The 17575-nt window shown below is 38.1% G+C and overlaps 1 protein-coding gene and 1 long non-coding RNA gene across 4 annotated transcripts in view; one reads left to right on the top strand and one right to left on the bottom strand.

Annotated features, from left to right (window-relative positions):
* Positions 1 to 17575, top strand: part of LOC124429223 (CUGBP Elav-like family member 4) — a 462839-nt gene that overhangs the window by 194799 nt on the left and 250465 nt on the right. The gene's annotated exons all lie outside the window — the stretch shown is intronic.
* On the bottom strand, positions 57 to 14247 carry LOC124429230. Its single transcript, XR_006943400.1, has 2 exons — positions 6910 to 14247; positions 57 to 6802 (listed from the first exon to the last, which is right to left on the bottom strand). It is a non-coding gene; the product is annotated as an uncharacterized LOC124429230 (long non-coding RNA).

The following is a 17575-nucleotide window of genomic DNA, read 5'->3' on the forward strand; positions in this document are numbered from 1 at the left end:
ACTATTTCTCCTCTCTACCACCCGTCCTTCTTTCAGCGCTCGTCGTTCATCAGTGATTGATTCTCTTTTTTTCTTAGAAACTGTTGATTTTATTTTAGGTATTAATTGAAGACGATTCTAAAATGATATCCAGTCGTGATGCTTTGCACACATAAATATTGTATATTAATCAGAATTTTATACCGTGTAAAGATACATTTTCGGTGAAGTATAAAACTCCGGTGCTTATCTCAAGTTTAATTTTTCGATTTTCAATCGTACTCCTCGACGTATCTCTTGGATCGCAAAATTTTCGTCGATGGAATCTTCTGAATTTTTGATCATTAAAAATCTTATACTATAAAACTGTAAAACAATAATTTTAGTTTCATATTCTGATAGTAATTTTAACAGCAATATATTTTAATATAATGATGAAGTAAATCCCTTTCTCTCCCAGATCTCGTCGCAATTTGATGCACTTTCTTTCTTGGTAATACAACTCTTAGTAAGTGTGTGACTATGTTGTTCGGAGAAAGTTTCTGGGCTAGTTAGCTGCTGTCTTTCTCGAGAGTCTTGCAACCCTTTTGCGGAACATAATTGAGTGTCACCTGGGCATAACAAATGGACCCTCTATGAGGTGATACTGGGTAAGAAGAGAAAGGGAAGGCAGACGATAGCGAAGGAGACGCTGTTCCAGCCTCCGACGGAAACCCGTCCTATGGCATCAGTGTCGCATAGGTCAAGTTACTTGTGAGTTTCGCCTGATTAATGGACGTACTTGTTTAACACGCTCAAGTTAGGTCCGCTTAATACACCGAAGACTCGCACTAATGCTTGATTTCGAAATTCCATCCTCTGGCCATAAACCATTCTAGTTGCGTTTCAATGCTAGCCTTAAAAAAAACTTAAAAGTCGATATTTGAATTTTTTTTTTTTTTTTTATTGTCAAGATCAAAAGTTGATTAAACTAAATTATCCTGTAGAAAAATCGATAAATTTTACAATGGTAAGGATCGTTAAGTTTAATTTAGTAATAGATATAATTTCATTATCCGTAAAATCGCCAGTATACACGAACTTTCATAACTTGGCTCTGAATCCAAGGCTTAAGTTGGCGCAACCTTCGTCTGCCCACTTAAATAAACTTCTCAACATTCCGGGAGGCATCCGCGTATGAAAAATGTTAATAAGGCAAGTTTTAACGAGCCTGGTGGTCCGTCCGACTGAAGACTTTTTCCTTTGCTCTCTTTCTTTTTTGCACTTATTTTTCCCTTAGTCTTTGCCTCGCTTTATTTTTTCTTTTTTCCCTCCCTCCCTCTTTTCCCTCTCTCTTTCTCTTTCTATCTATATTTCCTCTTACATTCTTATTTTTTTATTTTTTTACATGGATCTTGACCAGCCCTGACTTGACAGATTTTTATTAATTGGGCGCGTCGAAGTAAGATTCTTTTTTAAATTACAAAGACTTTGGTCCCGTACTTTTAATGAGACTGTCTCTACTTTCTTGTTGTAATTAGACAATGCAATCGAAAGTTTGTACCGATAAAATTATCTTTTTTAAGTAAAAGAGGTCGCGTTAATTATCGTGTAAATTCTATTTCGTCGATTTCTGACGATTAATCGTGAAGAAGAACATAAAGAAATTTCATATTTTTGCTTCAGAATATATTAGGAAAATAGAAGCACATATTGAATAGAGGTTCAAAAAATTTGAGACTTTCGGAGGATGCTTTGAACTATCCAATTTTATTGATATCTTCCGCTAAAGAGTAGATATCGCATTATCCACTCTCTAACTCTGACTGACTACAGTTGGCTAGCTTAAAGGTGAACCGACTCTGAGCTCGGTCAAAGTCGATAATAGTCGACGCTGAAGTGTGAGTGGTGTGCCGAGTTAAGAAAGTGAAGAAGGTTGAGAAAGCGAGAAAGAAAAGGAAGAGAAAAAATTGGAAGAAAGAGAGAGAAAGAGGGAGAGGGAGAGAGAGAAAATGCGGGATAACGGTAGGGGTGGGTTCCAAGGGTGTGATAAAGTCGTTATACGGGCGACACCTGCCCCCTTGCACACTTTTCCTTTCTCTCTCTCTCTTTCTCTCTCTCTCTCTCTCTCTCTCTCTCTTTCTTTTTCTCTTTCTCGTGTTTCACTCCTCGCTCTTCAACCTCTCCTTTGGCCCTTCTTCATCCTCCCTATTACGAGCACAATGTTAAAGGGAGTCCCGACGAGATTGAATTTGCTAACGGAAAACGCGAGTGAGTGAAACGTATTTGCTTTTTATCCCTTACTCCATTGAGAAGTCCTGCCATCCTCTTCTTCACTTCCTCTTTTTCTTCTACCTACTCTTTCACTCGTCTTCTTCTTCCTCGTCACTCTTTCAATATTTTCTCCTCCATCATATATCTCTGACGATTCGCCACCATCTCGCCTCCTTTCCATCCTCTCGATGTGACTACCCTGTCGTTTTATCCCCCTCTCTGCCGCCCACTGGAATTTCTCACTTTATATTTCTTTTTCATTTTATTCCTTTTTTCTCTTTGTTTTACCACATTTCTGGAGAATTAAGGAAGTGACTTATCTAATTGAGATGTAATGTTTGACGAATAGTCCATCGATTTAAAATCTATACTTGATCGGAATAACATATTTGCTTTTTCAAATTAAAGTGTGTCAATCGACAGATAAAATTATTAACAATTGAAATTTTTAATAATCAATTACAATTATTAAAGTGAGAAGAAAGATAGCATATCAATGTGTAAGTATGTTTGTTGAATAGAGTAATTGGTTTCAAGGGAAAGATGACATAAAGTATAGATGAATTTTCGATTTAGTCAGAGAGGTTGTCCTACGCCATGGCGTATGTATGTGCGCGCGCGCGCATGGTAGGACGATAGGCTGCGCGCGCTGGGACTGCATGCGGCAGTCTCTCTCTCTCTCTCTCTCTCTCTCTCTCTCTCTCTCTCTCTCTCTCTCATTCTCACTTTGTACTCTGATGCGTCAAGTGCATCCCGCTCCAAGCATTACCACTATCGGTCGCCATCTCTCTCGATCTCTCTCATACCTTCTTTCTCTTTTACCACCATTCCTCTCAGCACCTACTTTCTCTTTATCCCTCGGCCACCACTTTCAATCCTTCGTCTATTACCAACCATCGTCAACAGGTCAATAGTGTAACTAGGTCACGTTTATGTCCGTCGTCTCTCGCCTCCCACTTCACTACTCATCTTCCTACTATTCTTCGTAATCTTCAACTATAATTCAGTTCAGTCATAGGCACGAATGTATTTTTCTGCTCATTGATAATTGCTTCCCTAAGTGTTTATTTGATTAGTTCTCTAACTCTCAGTTATATATGGTGCAAATACATGAGAAAAACTATCGTGTTAAAAACTATGCAGGATTGTTCCCTTATGAATGAATGTATTTAAAAATAAGATGTAATGGCGTAAGCAAAACAATTGACGACGACAGATCAACTTTTTTAAACAAAGTAAATCGCTAAATGACTTTCTGAAAGTTATGAAGATCGAACCAAAAAGGCTAGGCAGAACAAAAGAAAAATGTGTTCGTTGTAGAGGAAAAATTTGTGGAAGATGACGAAGTAGTCACGGAGAGTAGGTCGAAATCGCAACCGCACTTGGCGAAGTCACTCTCGTCGTTTGTAGGTACTTACTTGGCATCTACTCTCTTTCTGTCTCTCCTTCCCCCCTGCCCCCCCCCCATCTCTCTCTCTCTCTTTCTCTCTCTTTCTCTCTCATGTCAGGCATGCTCCGCCCCAGACATGCACTCATTGGCGATGGGCTGCGTCGGCCTACTACCGCGGCCTATGCCAGAACACAGCTTGGAAAATGCGGGGGGTCGTGGGTCGTGCCCGAGTACGGCTTTCTGGCGTGATGCCGCGTCGTCGCGCTCCTACAGGCAACAGTTATTCGCGTTGTCCTGCCACCGAGTTCAACTACCACCACTACTCAGGGGTGGATACTACTTCTACCCACCTTTCTTCTGGCTTGCATGCGCTCGTGATTCTTACTTTGGGCGCCTCCTTAAGCTCGACCTTCTACTTCCATCCTTTTGCTTGCCTGCTCTCCTTCTCTTAGGCTTATTTCCTTGATTAACTTTACTTTATCGGATTTCGGTAAAAATAGGTGTTAGAAGATTCACCTCGGAGAAGAACGGTTTCCTTTCTTTTTTCTATCTACAAAAATGTATAGAACGCGTTTTATATTTTTTACTTTCAATCATGTTTGGCTTGCATAAATTATGATATATTTACAATTAATAGCATTTTTATTACCGTGAACTAAAATATTGTCTAAGGAAAATATTCAAGTTTCCAATTTCATTTTTAGACGATTAACGAGATATATATATATATGGATGTAACCAGGTACCTACTAAATGCAGGTGTTCCCATTCGTTCTATCACTCAGGATTTCGCTCGGCCCTATTACCTTCGATTTGTCAGCTGGCTGCAGACGATAACGCATTCCCTGGTTTGTCCTGTCTCTTGTCCTTTCCCTCTCCGAATTTATATCTCTCCCTCTCTTTTTGCCTTCCACTCCAGTTCTCTTCCTCTTTCAATAGCTCCCTTTCCAAGTGATGACCGTACGCAATGCGCCGCGGAATAATGGTTTTATTATGGAGTTATCATTAACCATAAATTTAATTTCTATTTTACGAAAATTCCCGTACACGTTCAATGCGTAACATCGAGTTAGATAGATAATATAAATATATATATATATATACAGAGAGAGAGAGAGAGAGAGAGAGAGAGAGAGAGATGAAGTCGACTTCACCGTCAGCTTCGTGATCTTAGCCCTTCAATTAGTACATTCTTGACTTTGTCCTTTGTAGTTATTTCAAGCATTCGTAACATAGTACGGAAACTTGTTCATTCGCTAATGATGTTTGTTGATAATGTTACAGTGTAAATCTTTTGATTATATTTGAAACAGAATCGATATGCTTTCATGTTGTTTCATATAAAAAAGTAATTATATTAAATGGAAAAAAAGAAGGGTAAACTATTAGATTTTTATCCCGCACGATCTTTTCTCTGCCACGATTCGACTGCGACTGCGACTTCGACTGACTGATATATAAAGTTATAAGGAATAAAACATAGAACAAAAACGTAGGGGTCACATGGCCATTCAACAATCTATGACATTTGTGTCTAAATATATTCCGCTAGAATATACTTACACATATTGTAATTCATTATAGCATAAGACATTTTCAAACTATAAAATGGCTATATAATTTTTGAGTATGAAAACGCAGTCTATGATTCTATAATCGAAACGATTGATATCGAAAGCTACAGGGTATTAAAAAATCGAGCATCATTGGATTCTACGTTAAAAAATACACGCACGAACGGTTACTGCTTGCAGTGGTCCTGACAAAGCGAGTTGTAAAATTTACAGGCTCTAAACATGACAAGCGTATCAGTCAGGTGCGCGCACGAATAATGCCGAGCGTACGCTTCATTTTCCGTGCAGTATTGTACAAAAATACTACTTTTATCGGCTTTTGTGATTTTTCCACAGTTTCGGAATCGCTTGGGCGCCGATGTTTTCCAGGAAAAACACGAGCCCCGCTAATCGTTGGGGAATTTTTTACGCCAAAATCGTTGCTTCTCGCGTCAAAGTTTTTCAAAAGCCACCTGTAAAATTTATAAACGTCCGGAATTTAACCTTTCGATCTGCGAAATTCTCTTCCGTGAATTTGTCAAAAATTGCGCTGCAAAAGAGTAGCTCTATTTTAATTCTACGATACTTTCATTCAATATACTTTTAATTCCTGACTATCGGTGGAATATCAAATAGCGAAAAAGAAAGCCAGAACGAGAGAAAGAGAGAGAGAGAGAGAGAAAGAAAGAGAAAAGATTTGTAATGGTGGAAGCGCTTGCTATCGACGGCGACCTGTTCGAATATAAGAAGCTTCCTCAAAACATTTGATTTAAATAATAAATCCTCATCAGGTGGTAAAGGAAGCGCGCGCAATCCAATTACCTGGTAAGACGATGAATACTTATTCCACGAGCAAGGACTTCCATTCCCCTTCTCTCCCGATATTCCTCTCACTCTTTTCATAGCCCATTCCATCTTTTGCCTTTCTTCTTTCTTACGTTGTTTTCTTTTCATTGTCGTACCTTTTCTCTTAAGTTTCGCTTCTCTTTCTGCTTCGTATTACGTTTGTGTGTCTCCCTTTCCGTCTTTTTTCTCTTCTTCTCGCTTACATCTCGGAGACCTCAAATTCCTCTCTCTAGACAAGTGATCTTGCCGCAAGCAATATGTATTATTTATATCGTGTTCCATTTTCAACTTTGACTGTTACTTCTTCTCTCGTCATTGTCGATGTAGTCTGCCTTAGTTGGGTTAATAATCAAAGAGCAATGACGGCAACAAAAAATGAGATAAACTAAATTACGTAAATATCAATTAAGAAATGAAAATAATAGCAGTGTTTAATATCGAAGAACGTGAATTAGAATGACTTTTTAACGAAACGACGCCTTGTACAAGACAGACTGATTTTTTTTATTACTCAAAAGTTCCAAAACTTTTAACTTATTTTTGCAACGCCATTTATTATGTAACGATAAATAACACTAACTCAATTTAATTTAATATGTTCAATTCTCTTCCACTGGAATCACTTATTTAACTAAAATTAGATTTCATTATAATTTTATGCAACAGCTCATTACAATAATGATAATACTAATTTGCATTGTAGAATAATAATTGATACGGAACAACTTATCTATTATAACCGTCCTCGTAGATTTTCACGATGGCGTGTAACGCATTGAATCTAAAATTTGAAATAACACGATATAACTTTAAAAATTTAATGTAGAACATGTGAAAAATCTTTTATCTTATCTACTTTTTAATTAATTATACTTAAGTCGTACGTACTCGTAAGTCGTCATGTAACAGCATTGGACCGCCATTAACACCATTTCTTCAAATTAGAAATTATTAGACGCCCCAATAAATGGATTTTCCGCGTCGATTACAATTCGACGACAAGGAGTTTCAAGGACAAGAGTCTGTTGTCTTTCGCCTCCCCGTAGAAACTCGGTGTTTCCGAACGTGGCGGAGTAATTTGCGTGAAAGCGGGTCATGATTGCGATGCTGCACTGCTAGTGGAATACTTCAAGTTACTCGTCAAAGTTCTCGCTTGGTAGTAGTAATGTCATGTTGGAGCGTCGAGACGACGACGAATGGCGATGGTATGAAGGGTGAACAAGAGAGAGAGAGAGAGAGAGAGAGAGAGAGAGAGAGAAAGGGACTGAAGAAAGATGATGACGGTAACTGAGGAAGGGAGTAAGTTGGGGGTGGGAAAGACGAACGAGCAGAACCGTATTGCAGATAGTACGGTATTGAAGGAAGAGAAAGCAGGGAAAGGATGTCCTCAAAGTTAGCAAGGCGGATGCATTCACGTCTCATAGAGTCATAGAATTTAATGAATTACTGTTTGCCGAACAATGCCGCTCGAATCGGTCTGACTTCCAAAGCAGGTAAGACGAACTGATTTACCACTGGTATCAGACTTCGCTTCGTCTATGCGCTCGTATATTGGTACGTAGTAAAGGAAAAGCGGAACTGATGGCAGAAGAAAAGGGTAAGAGAAATAGAGGGAGAGGGGGAGAGAGAGAGAGAGAGAGAGAGAGAGAGAGAAAGCACGGAGACAGTGAAATTGAAGGAAAGGCGGAAAGAGGATCTCTTCTTTCACGCCGCCTCATGCACGTGTACATCTATACTGTGTTGTTAAAGTTTGGTTTCTCGACGATTCAACGTTCCCCTCTTCTCCACTCCCGCTTCCTTATTTCCTCTTCTTCTTCTTCTTCTTCTTGCTCATCCCTCTTTCCACTCAGCTTTCATGTTCCACAAGCGCTCGAGTTATGGTACCGTTCGCAGTCAGAACTAGTTTCGGAAAAGAGTTAAAATTCGGTATGCGGGTGAGTCGAGTTCATTCCTTTGGAAACGTGCTCGTTCACTTTTTAAACCGAGTTACGCGAATCTATCCTTACATCTATTCCTCCTCTATCTTTTTTCTTCTAGACTTATCTTCTTCCTCACTTCTATTACGTATCATATGTTTTCGTCAATTTCTATGTTTAACACCGTAGACGTCTAACAGTGATGACACAAGGAATATAGTATAATATTTATTACTGAGTATCTGATTTCTCCGTTCGACTTGTAGGAAGACTTTCTGGAAGATCATTAGACATACGTATATAAATTGATAGATTTGATATAATATGCGGACAAAAGAGGTGGGTACCGTGGCGTTGGATGGGTGGAGAGAACATTTGTAAGGCGATACCCAATGAAACTGGTATCACATTGGAAGGTTGAATGAGAAACCCGCTAAGAGAAACGACATCAAACAATGAGGATATAAAGAAAGAAGAAAGCAATCCGCATGACTGAAGCCGTAACCATGGCGATACCGGCCGTGACGTCTGTAGGGAAATATTGAATTCCCAATGTATGACTCTTTGCAAAATAGTTTACGGAGAATGCTTTTGGACGCATTCTGCCGTGGATCGTTGGACAAGGTATATATCGGAGAATGTCGTATCCCGCTTTTTCCATGATACACAAGTATGTATATCTGATATGATAGATATACTAATAACATGTGGTGTATATAGTTCAATAATATATATATATATGTATATATATATATATATATAGAAAGAGAGGGAGAGAGAGAGAGAGAACTTTCAGGTATTCGCGAAATAATGTTACTGATCAAACAACAAACTTGTTTCACCGAACAAGGTGATGTCGAATATACGAAAAGCACCCTTGAATACTGAAAATATTTCTGTAACCCCCGCCCGTTCTGCTTTTGAACTTATGAGAGTACACTCTCATCTTTTAAAATCGTACGAATCAATGCGACCTTGTTTGATTTCAACTAAATTTTCGAGACTTCGGAAAAACAGTGAAACCGCACTGCATCCTTTGTCGTACATTGTTTCAATGGAATGTAATTCGTTTTAAAACATGTTCACTTTGAAAATTAAAATGATTCCGTGGGATAGTGCTCGATCTTTAGGAACGGCATAGAAAACATTAAAAATCATTTTATTCGTGCTTCGGTGTATGTTCACTCGTCGAATGTTTTTATAGAAGGTTTTGCGAAAAGTTTTGATGCTGACGAGAGAAGAAGAGAGAGAGAGAGGAGAGAGAGAGAGAGAGGGGGAGGAAGTGAGGAGGAAAAAGTGGTTGGGTGGTGAAAATTCAGCGATGGCAAAAACATCACTTCGGTCGAAGGATGATGCTAAAAGCGAAGCGGAAAATAGGTACTGGTACGACGGCTTGACTGTTCGCTCGCTCTCTTTTCTGTGGACATTCATAATATTATTTGACATAGCACCTCCTCATTTCCATTTGCATGTTTCATTATCTGGCTCGATGACCTACGGGCAAAAGACCATCTAACCAGAAAATGTAGAAAAGAACTACTTCTCTTTTCCGGATAATGAAGAAAGCATACGACTAATTCTTCATCCGCTGATACATTTTCTTTTGCGTTCTACAGATTTATTGAGTTAATTTGTTAGCTACATGCATATCTATCTATTTGATTGCATACGTTTCACGTTTCAATTGATCGTTTAATCGAAGAACAAGTATCGGCATGTTATCAGTTAATAATTTATTGGATTGACTAATACGTAGAGTCGGAAATTGTAATAATTATATTTCAGTTAATGAAACTGTCTCTCTTCGTACATGCGCTCACCCACGGGATATTTTTTACAAAAGATACATGAAGAATATCTTAAAACGAAAGGCAAATTGGAATAAATGAAAACTATTTGAAGAATCTGCATTTGAAAATAATATAGAACTTGATGTTTCTAAGAAAATAATACGTTTGAATGGAGACAACAAGTTCACGCACAGTGCATGTTATACATAGAGAAGGTATTCCGTATAGATAAGGTCTTATCCGACAGGAAAGGATCACCAAGTTAAGAGGAAGAGACTATGTTATCTTCGCGAAGTCTACGAGATGTTCTGGAATATCTACAGGCATAGTAACGGAAGTAGGCCAGAAAGTTAGGTCAATCTAGGAGGCTGAAGAAGGCATCGAATAAGTAATGCTATACGAAACAACGTGAACATGAGTTCACTAAAGAACGAGCATTGGATATACTTTTGTTTCTCAAACGTGCAACCACTCATGTTCACATTCCATTTTTCCAGATTCGGCCAGTATGTTCAACGGCAAGTCTACAAGACCATCTTCGAAGACAGAGAGAACTTTATTCCAACCTTTAAAACCAATCCCGACATAAAGAAGAGGGTTTGAGGAAGAGGAAGAGAGAGAGAGAGAGAGAGAGAGAGAGAGAGAGAGAGAGAAAGAGAGAGTAGGTAGGTGTGAGTAACACAGATGGGTTGCTGCCGATTCCTCTCTTTTCTGTTGCAACTTCCGTTGCTGCGAAAAGCACGAAGTTACACTTTGAGTTCATTAAGGTGCAGTTCGATCTGCGAGAATGTTGGCTCTTAAAAAGAAAAAAATCTAATTTCTTTCGCTTGGAACTCTATCATCTAGGGGAAGAAGTTTTTGATGCGTGCTAGTTAGGAGGGAGAGAGAGAGAGAGAGAGAGAGAGAGAGAGATAAAGAAAAGGAGAGAAGATAACACTTCTTTTTTTCCACTTCGAAAGAAAACTTTCAAGATAGTGAAATAAGGCATTATAGAGGATCAGTGTGCTTTCTGGCTAAGATAGATACCACGTCGGAATATTTACCTATGTTTCGCTTAAAATGATTAACAATTATTTACACATTATGAATTAAAGTTACTTGATGTGTAAAAAATACACGATCAATATAATTGAAGTATAATCCTTCTAGATAATCATAAATAAATCTTAATGTATGTAAATGAATTTTACTTGCCATCATAAGCATCGGTCAAAATTCTATTTTTACGAAAAAGTAAACATTACGCGAGAAATGTTTGTTAAAAATTCAATGTAAATAATAGGAAGAGGATAAATGTGGAGAACAAATATCTCGTTGCTTTTTCGAAACAACAATGCAGCTTAGGGGATAGCCCCGTGTTGAAAAGGAAAGCAGATGCTGAAGTAGAGCGGTGAAGAAGGGATGAAGGTTCAGTACCTGTCGAGAAATACCCAACAGTACGATAAAATCGATAACGACGGCTTCCAGTACGCTCTCCAGGAAAGTACAGAAATTTTAGTAGGGTATAACGTATATACGTAAGTATGTACAAAGAATATCAGGGAGACAAATTCAAATTCTTCAGAGTTTATTATTTATCCTATTTTATAAAATAATTTGTCATTTTTTATAATTATGTAGATACTCATTTCTACAATCCCATATATAATTTTTAATTTAAAGTTATGAAAAGCTAGTTAGCGATACTTTTTCTCGTTTAATCCGTGTGGCGTACACACTTTGAAAATCGAACATCGACTCCAATCGATATCGGCTTCTATCGTCGGTAGTAAGAAAATTGCTTTTCTTAAATTCTACCAGATTAGACCTACGCGGCAGTCCGTGAAATCATCCCACGGGAGATGGCAAGATGAAAAGACGAGGGGTAACTCGAGATCCAAGATCACAAGTTCACCCTTCGAAGCGACTTCTGTATTACTTGGAAAATCATCTGACGTATCTGCGACAGAAGGTCCTATTTTGAAAAACATTTTGGACATCAACTCCTTTGCTGTTATGGTAACTCATATTTCAAGATATTGATTTTTTGTAAATCCACGAATATTTATATAACGTTGAATAATAGTTAAGATAATCAGTAACAGTCGTAAGATGTTTGTCGCAACGCATCTTCCATAATATTTTTCACGCTGATGCACGCTACGTAAATTTATAAGTGATCGATTGCTTTTTGAAAACTTGTAGCGCTCAGTGTACACCACTCGTATAAACGTATCCATCATATTAATCTTTTTAATGGACATGTAACTTCACGAGAATAATGAACAACGCGTCATCTATGGCAACGAAAATGTTAGATAAATCTTCTCATCGGTCAAACTCCTGAAACTATTTCGGGTAACGACCTGTACGAAGCTTTTAGTATTTCGGATCTACATTTATGCAAGTAAAAAAAAAAAAAAATGATGGATATTTTAACTAACGATGAACTCTGGTGGAAAGTAAGTAAATGCCAAATTCTTTCGTCAGTTTAAATGTGCATGTTATAGGTATATTTCTTCTAAAAAGAATCCTTTCTCTAATGACTGTATTATTATTTTTTTGCTTTTTTTTTTTTTTACTCTGTTAAAATACTCTGATATTCGGCATGCAGATTTTTGTTTAAGTAACATAGACAAACAGAGATAAGAACAAGTCCAAAAAAAAAGTTTGCAAACGTTTTACGTTTTAAGAACATTTCAGTAGTATAACATTCAGGTAGTATAACTTTTATTAAAAGAATAGAAGCTTCTGCGGTAAGAGCGCTACTTTTGATAATGTCAATCGTTTGTTTGATAATGTTAATCGTTCAAGTGTGCCCATTATCATGACTTAATTTCTCAAATTCAGATTTTAGAAGTCCCACGTTGTACGAAAAAAAAAAAAAAAATTCGTGTATAAAGTAAACCTATTATTTTTGAAGTATTTCGTTTTGCTCGCGTATTTTGTTGATAAAGTTTGATGAAGTCTTTTATCTCGTTCTACCTTTTACAAACCTTCATCTTTTTCCTTCGACGCCTGCTTCTACTGCCGAAAGGACGTAAGAAAGTATCATGAACACGTCGGGACGTGGTGCACGCGGTACTTCGGGCCCAATTCTCTTGGAGGTCGAGATTTTAAGGGTCGAACGACGTTCGGGATCGGTCGTTCAAGGATCCTTATCTTCGATGTGGTAGAACGATCCAATAGCTGCTGGACATTCGAGCGATACCTTTAAGAGATGAGGCGGAAGACGCGTAAGAACGCAGGGACACTGGAAGTCTCCTGAAATTGCTCGCTAGCTAGTATCTAGGGCTTACGATAATGGCGGCAAACAGTTTCGCTCACGGACCATTAGTCAAAAATGCCTGGCCAAAGATGGTGTCGTAGTGTTGTCGTCGTACTCGCGAGATACGCTAAGGGATATGAGCTGAAATGGAGAGAGAGAGAGAGAGAGAGAGAGAGAGAGAGAGAGAGAGAGACGTAGTAAAAGGGTAGAGTGTTGTAGAATAGGAAGGGGAAGAGAGCTTGAATGCTGACATATCCAGACAATGGCGTAGTAACCATCCTATTCTCTTCTCGAGCGCTAGCAATCACCAGTAATTCTCTTCTATTTTTTGAAGCAAGATATACTAAGAGTTCAAGAATGCTTAGAAGAAGCGTACAAACTTTTTGATTCACGTCCGCGTATATTTCTTCCGAGTAACAAAATAGAATTGGGTGCGGAACAAACGCTTTGTCTTATTCGCATATTCCTTTCCGCCAATTGCTTTTACTTCAAAGTAATTAAGTTGCTGCAGATGTTTTTGTCTCGTCGTAATTTATTCTTTAAGCTGTCGCTTGTTGGTAGGTCGTGCCGATCGAAAAGAAGCGTTAAATTTGGTTGGGGTGAAAGTAGGAACAAGAGCGAGAGCGAATCCGTACGTAGCTTGTCCGCGAAAGTTTCCTCGTTTGCTCGGCACTTTCCGGGTGCACGCGTACTAATCCGTTACTCGTAATTAGAGTCGGATTGGCAATGGTTTAATCCCTCAACGTCAGTGCCCATTGCGAAGAAAGAGAGGAAGAGAGAGAGAAAGAGAGAGACAGCGAGAGAGAGAGAGAGAGAGAGAGAGAGAGAGAGAGAGAGAGACAGAAACAAGAGAGAATAGGTAGACGCACGCCGCGAAAGGAAACTACCGTTACAACCTCCTTCATTCCCCGGCCAACACTTTGAGTAATAAGATAGGAGGAGGTACCTCTATCCCGTCCGAGAGCTACCGAGATAACGTCGTTGCAAACTAAATGGACCGAGATATAGATAAAGGATAATTAGAGGGGGAGAGACAGACGGCGTTTGAGTTTCTACGGGAGCGAGAAACGGAGAGTGAACGGAGAAAGGATAAATTTAATGTATGGAACTGGAAAGGTCACTGGATGGACTGCATGGGGATTAGAAATCTGTCATCTAAAATTTGTTACAATTAAATATACAGATGCATGTAAATATATAGATAATCGTCGTCCTTTTTAATATCTTACAACTTGTAAGATACTAAAATAGATCCTCTTATAAATACATAAGTTTTTTTTTTTTTTCGTGCTGTTGGATGAAATCGAATTTTCTCATAAATATGAATTTATAAAAAGTCATTAATTATTAGATTTTGAAAGATTTCTCTATATTAATTTTATTACATTTTTATTCGATTTTTATTAAATTTTTATTAAATTTTTATTAAATTCTGGTATTAGGTACTCAATGCATCCCGTAATATAATATTCGCTACGATTCTATTATCTACCGTAACCCATTAAATTCGTTGCAGTTGTTCACATCTTGTCGATTTTTGTAAGCGGAACCGGCCATTGTTTCTGTCTCAATACAGAGCCGTTTGGGATTAATAAAGTACGAACCGTGATATACGTGATGGCAAAATTTAATGAAATTCCGCTTTCCAGTTTATCTTTGATGTTTCGTCCCGATCGATGAAAAAAGAATAGTGTCCTATCCGATGAATAATCTCTCGTCTCTTCCGATATTTAGAAAAATTGAAATGCGCGGACTCGTTTCGCGCGGGAAAGTAAATATACGGTGTATGTATTCATGTTGCGCAGATCGTGAACGTAACACGTGCTGTTTCGCGCGATGGCACGTACAGGATATTGCGTCATTAAATTTCTGTTGTATATCAGTAATCTGTGGAATAGAGCCTGCTCGCCTCGATGAAGCCGATTAAAATTAACATGAATGGTTGATAATATTCTTCTTTCTTTTTTTCTTTTTTCTTTCTTTTTTTCTTAGCTATCGACGTATCGTAGTAATTACCTATAAACGATCTTACAGGAAAGTCCATAATAATGTTCGACTCATTGAAAAAGTCGTAGAATAAGATCGTCCTTTTTTACTACTAACGTTTTCATTCTGGAAGTTTTCCTGTTTTTACTTTTTGATGTGTTTTATGTCACTCTTCATTTACATCTTTAAAGAGCTTTCCACTTATTTCTGTATTCCACTTTTGTGCGTATTATATGGAAAAAAAACAAAAAAACAAAAAAACAAAACAAAATAGAAATAATTCATTTTGCTACGAATACCGATAGATTTACTTGTATAGTTAGTTTGACTTAATATGCACATAAGATTGACAAGATTCTTTTAACGTGATTATAAATTTCTATCAAACGTTGTTACACAATGTGTCGTTTCTCAACGAGTATATCACGCAGCGTTTTGCATAGGATAACACTGCACCTATTAAGCCATAACAAATGCTTGATCAACGTAATCTTGTTTACTTAGTAATACGCGTCTGCATTAAAGATTTCAACGTCGTTCGTTTTCAAAGCGTTTTACTTATCTCATTCGCGTAATGAAAGAGATCATAATATATGAATACCTACATCTGATTTCTGATTTGAATAACGTTCCGTGCGATATTTAAATGCGATATTTGAGAAAATTGTAACTCTTTCTTTTTCCCTTTTTTCGTTTAATTACAAAGTCTTAAATAAATCTACAATAGAGAAGTGGTTACAATTCTCGGAAGGTTGGATTCGATATATCACTGAAACAGTATGCTTTTTTCTCGGCGCACGTTGCAGCAGCCGATTAGCGTACAAGGTAAAAACATAAGGACCCTCGCGAAGTTCGATCATTGAAATAAAATGGGATAGGGCTCACCAAGTCATAGGGAACTTTTTCGTATAAATTCGATCAAGAAAAGTAAGAATAAGTGAGAGGGAGCCGATAGACAGAGATAGCGTCGAAGTGAAAGTAAATTTTTTACGTAAAGCCGATGTCAATTTTGTGCAAAGGATTAAAAAAAATGGGTCTTTCCTTTTTTCTCTATGTCGCTTTCTAGTCGAGCGAATCGATTAAAGGTAGCATCGAAGCAGCGTATCCTTACGAAGTAACGGATCATTAGCATCCCCTCATTTAATTTAAATTAGCGAGCCCGTGGGTATAACAGCCAGCAGCAGCGGCTCCGAAGCCAAACTCGACCCTCCAGCTACTTCTACTTATTTCTCTTAGCTCTCTCTCTCTCTCTCTCTCTCTCTCTTTCCTTCCTTCCGTACTCTTCTCTCGCTCGACCAACCAGCTAAAACTTCTTTCGCGCTTACCCCACTTTGTTTTACCGAGTGCATAATATCATGTAGATGCACCGGGTCGTTTCGCTACGAATGGAAATTTACCCATTTCGCAGTGAAAAGTATATCGATAGAGAGAGAGAGAGAGAGAGAGAGAGAGAGAGAGAGAGAGAGAGAGAGAGAGAGACTCGTCAACGTACGGGTCGTGTCCCGAACAGTTACTATGCTGATACGTCCGGTGTTTAAGAAAGAAAAGATAATTGGAATAATTGATATTTTCTTAAATTTTATAGTTATTATTAACTAGACATTTTTTTTTATCATTATACCGTGTTATAACGTGAATGAATTTTTTTTTTTACAAAACTTATCAATTTTTATCCGTTTCATTTTGAACCGAAGAATTTGAAAGCATTCGCGAAAGGGATGCGAAAAGTGTATGCCGATAATTAATGCGGAATGTATCCATGCGGCATCGAAATATCGAATGCGATTATCATAATGCACCTTAATTCGATCAATGTACGCTTGGTAACTGGTTGCGCGTAATTACACAAACACGGTGAGTATCAAAGCCAGTCGTCCGATACTGAGAGAGCGAGAGAGGAGGACGTAGGACGTATGCAGATAAATCTCGTGTATATCGCGCAACCCCTAGCGTCGATACCAACAGATTGGAGTACTTCTGTATCCCCCTAAAAACGACCGACGTTCTACCACAAAACCATTCGGCCAAGTGGACGATCTCTACACGCGATCGTTTCGTCCACTCGATTCATGGAGACGATCTGTTCCCCATCAAATTCGGTCTTCCTATTTTTTTCCGCGGTATTTCAACCACCAACACAGATAATACCATCACCACCGCGTACAATCCATTACTTAATTGATTAAAAGATTCGTCTCATTCGTAGATATGCTACGCTCAATCTGACCCATCAAAGTTGCCATTACTCTTACTTCTGTTATGATGTGACATATCTAGCGGACATTCTGCTATACGCATCAATAACGATTAAGAAAAGAGCAAAAAGCAAAGTAAATAACGAATTGTTTAACTTTGTAATAAATATTCTTCTACCCAACAGAGGAAAGAATTCTTTTTCGATGCGTGTTTCACGACCTGAAATACCTACCTGTTGAAATGTATATCTTAACATTATCTTCGTAGTGCTCGATTAATTTAGTTGTTTCGCATTTAAATGTGTTCCTAATTTTATAACGTGTTCATAATTTTATACGAATGTTGTTACACGCTACATATATGTGTTATATTAATGAACTTAATCGATATTGCTGCGACATGAGGGGTACAAGCCAATC

This window comes from Vespa crabro, chromosome 14 (genome assembly GCF_910589235.1).
Source record: "Vespa crabro chromosome 14, iyVesCrab1.2, whole genome shotgun sequence".
Classification (NCBI taxonomy): Eukaryota; Metazoa; Arthropoda; class Insecta; order Hymenoptera; family Vespidae; genus Vespa; species Vespa crabro.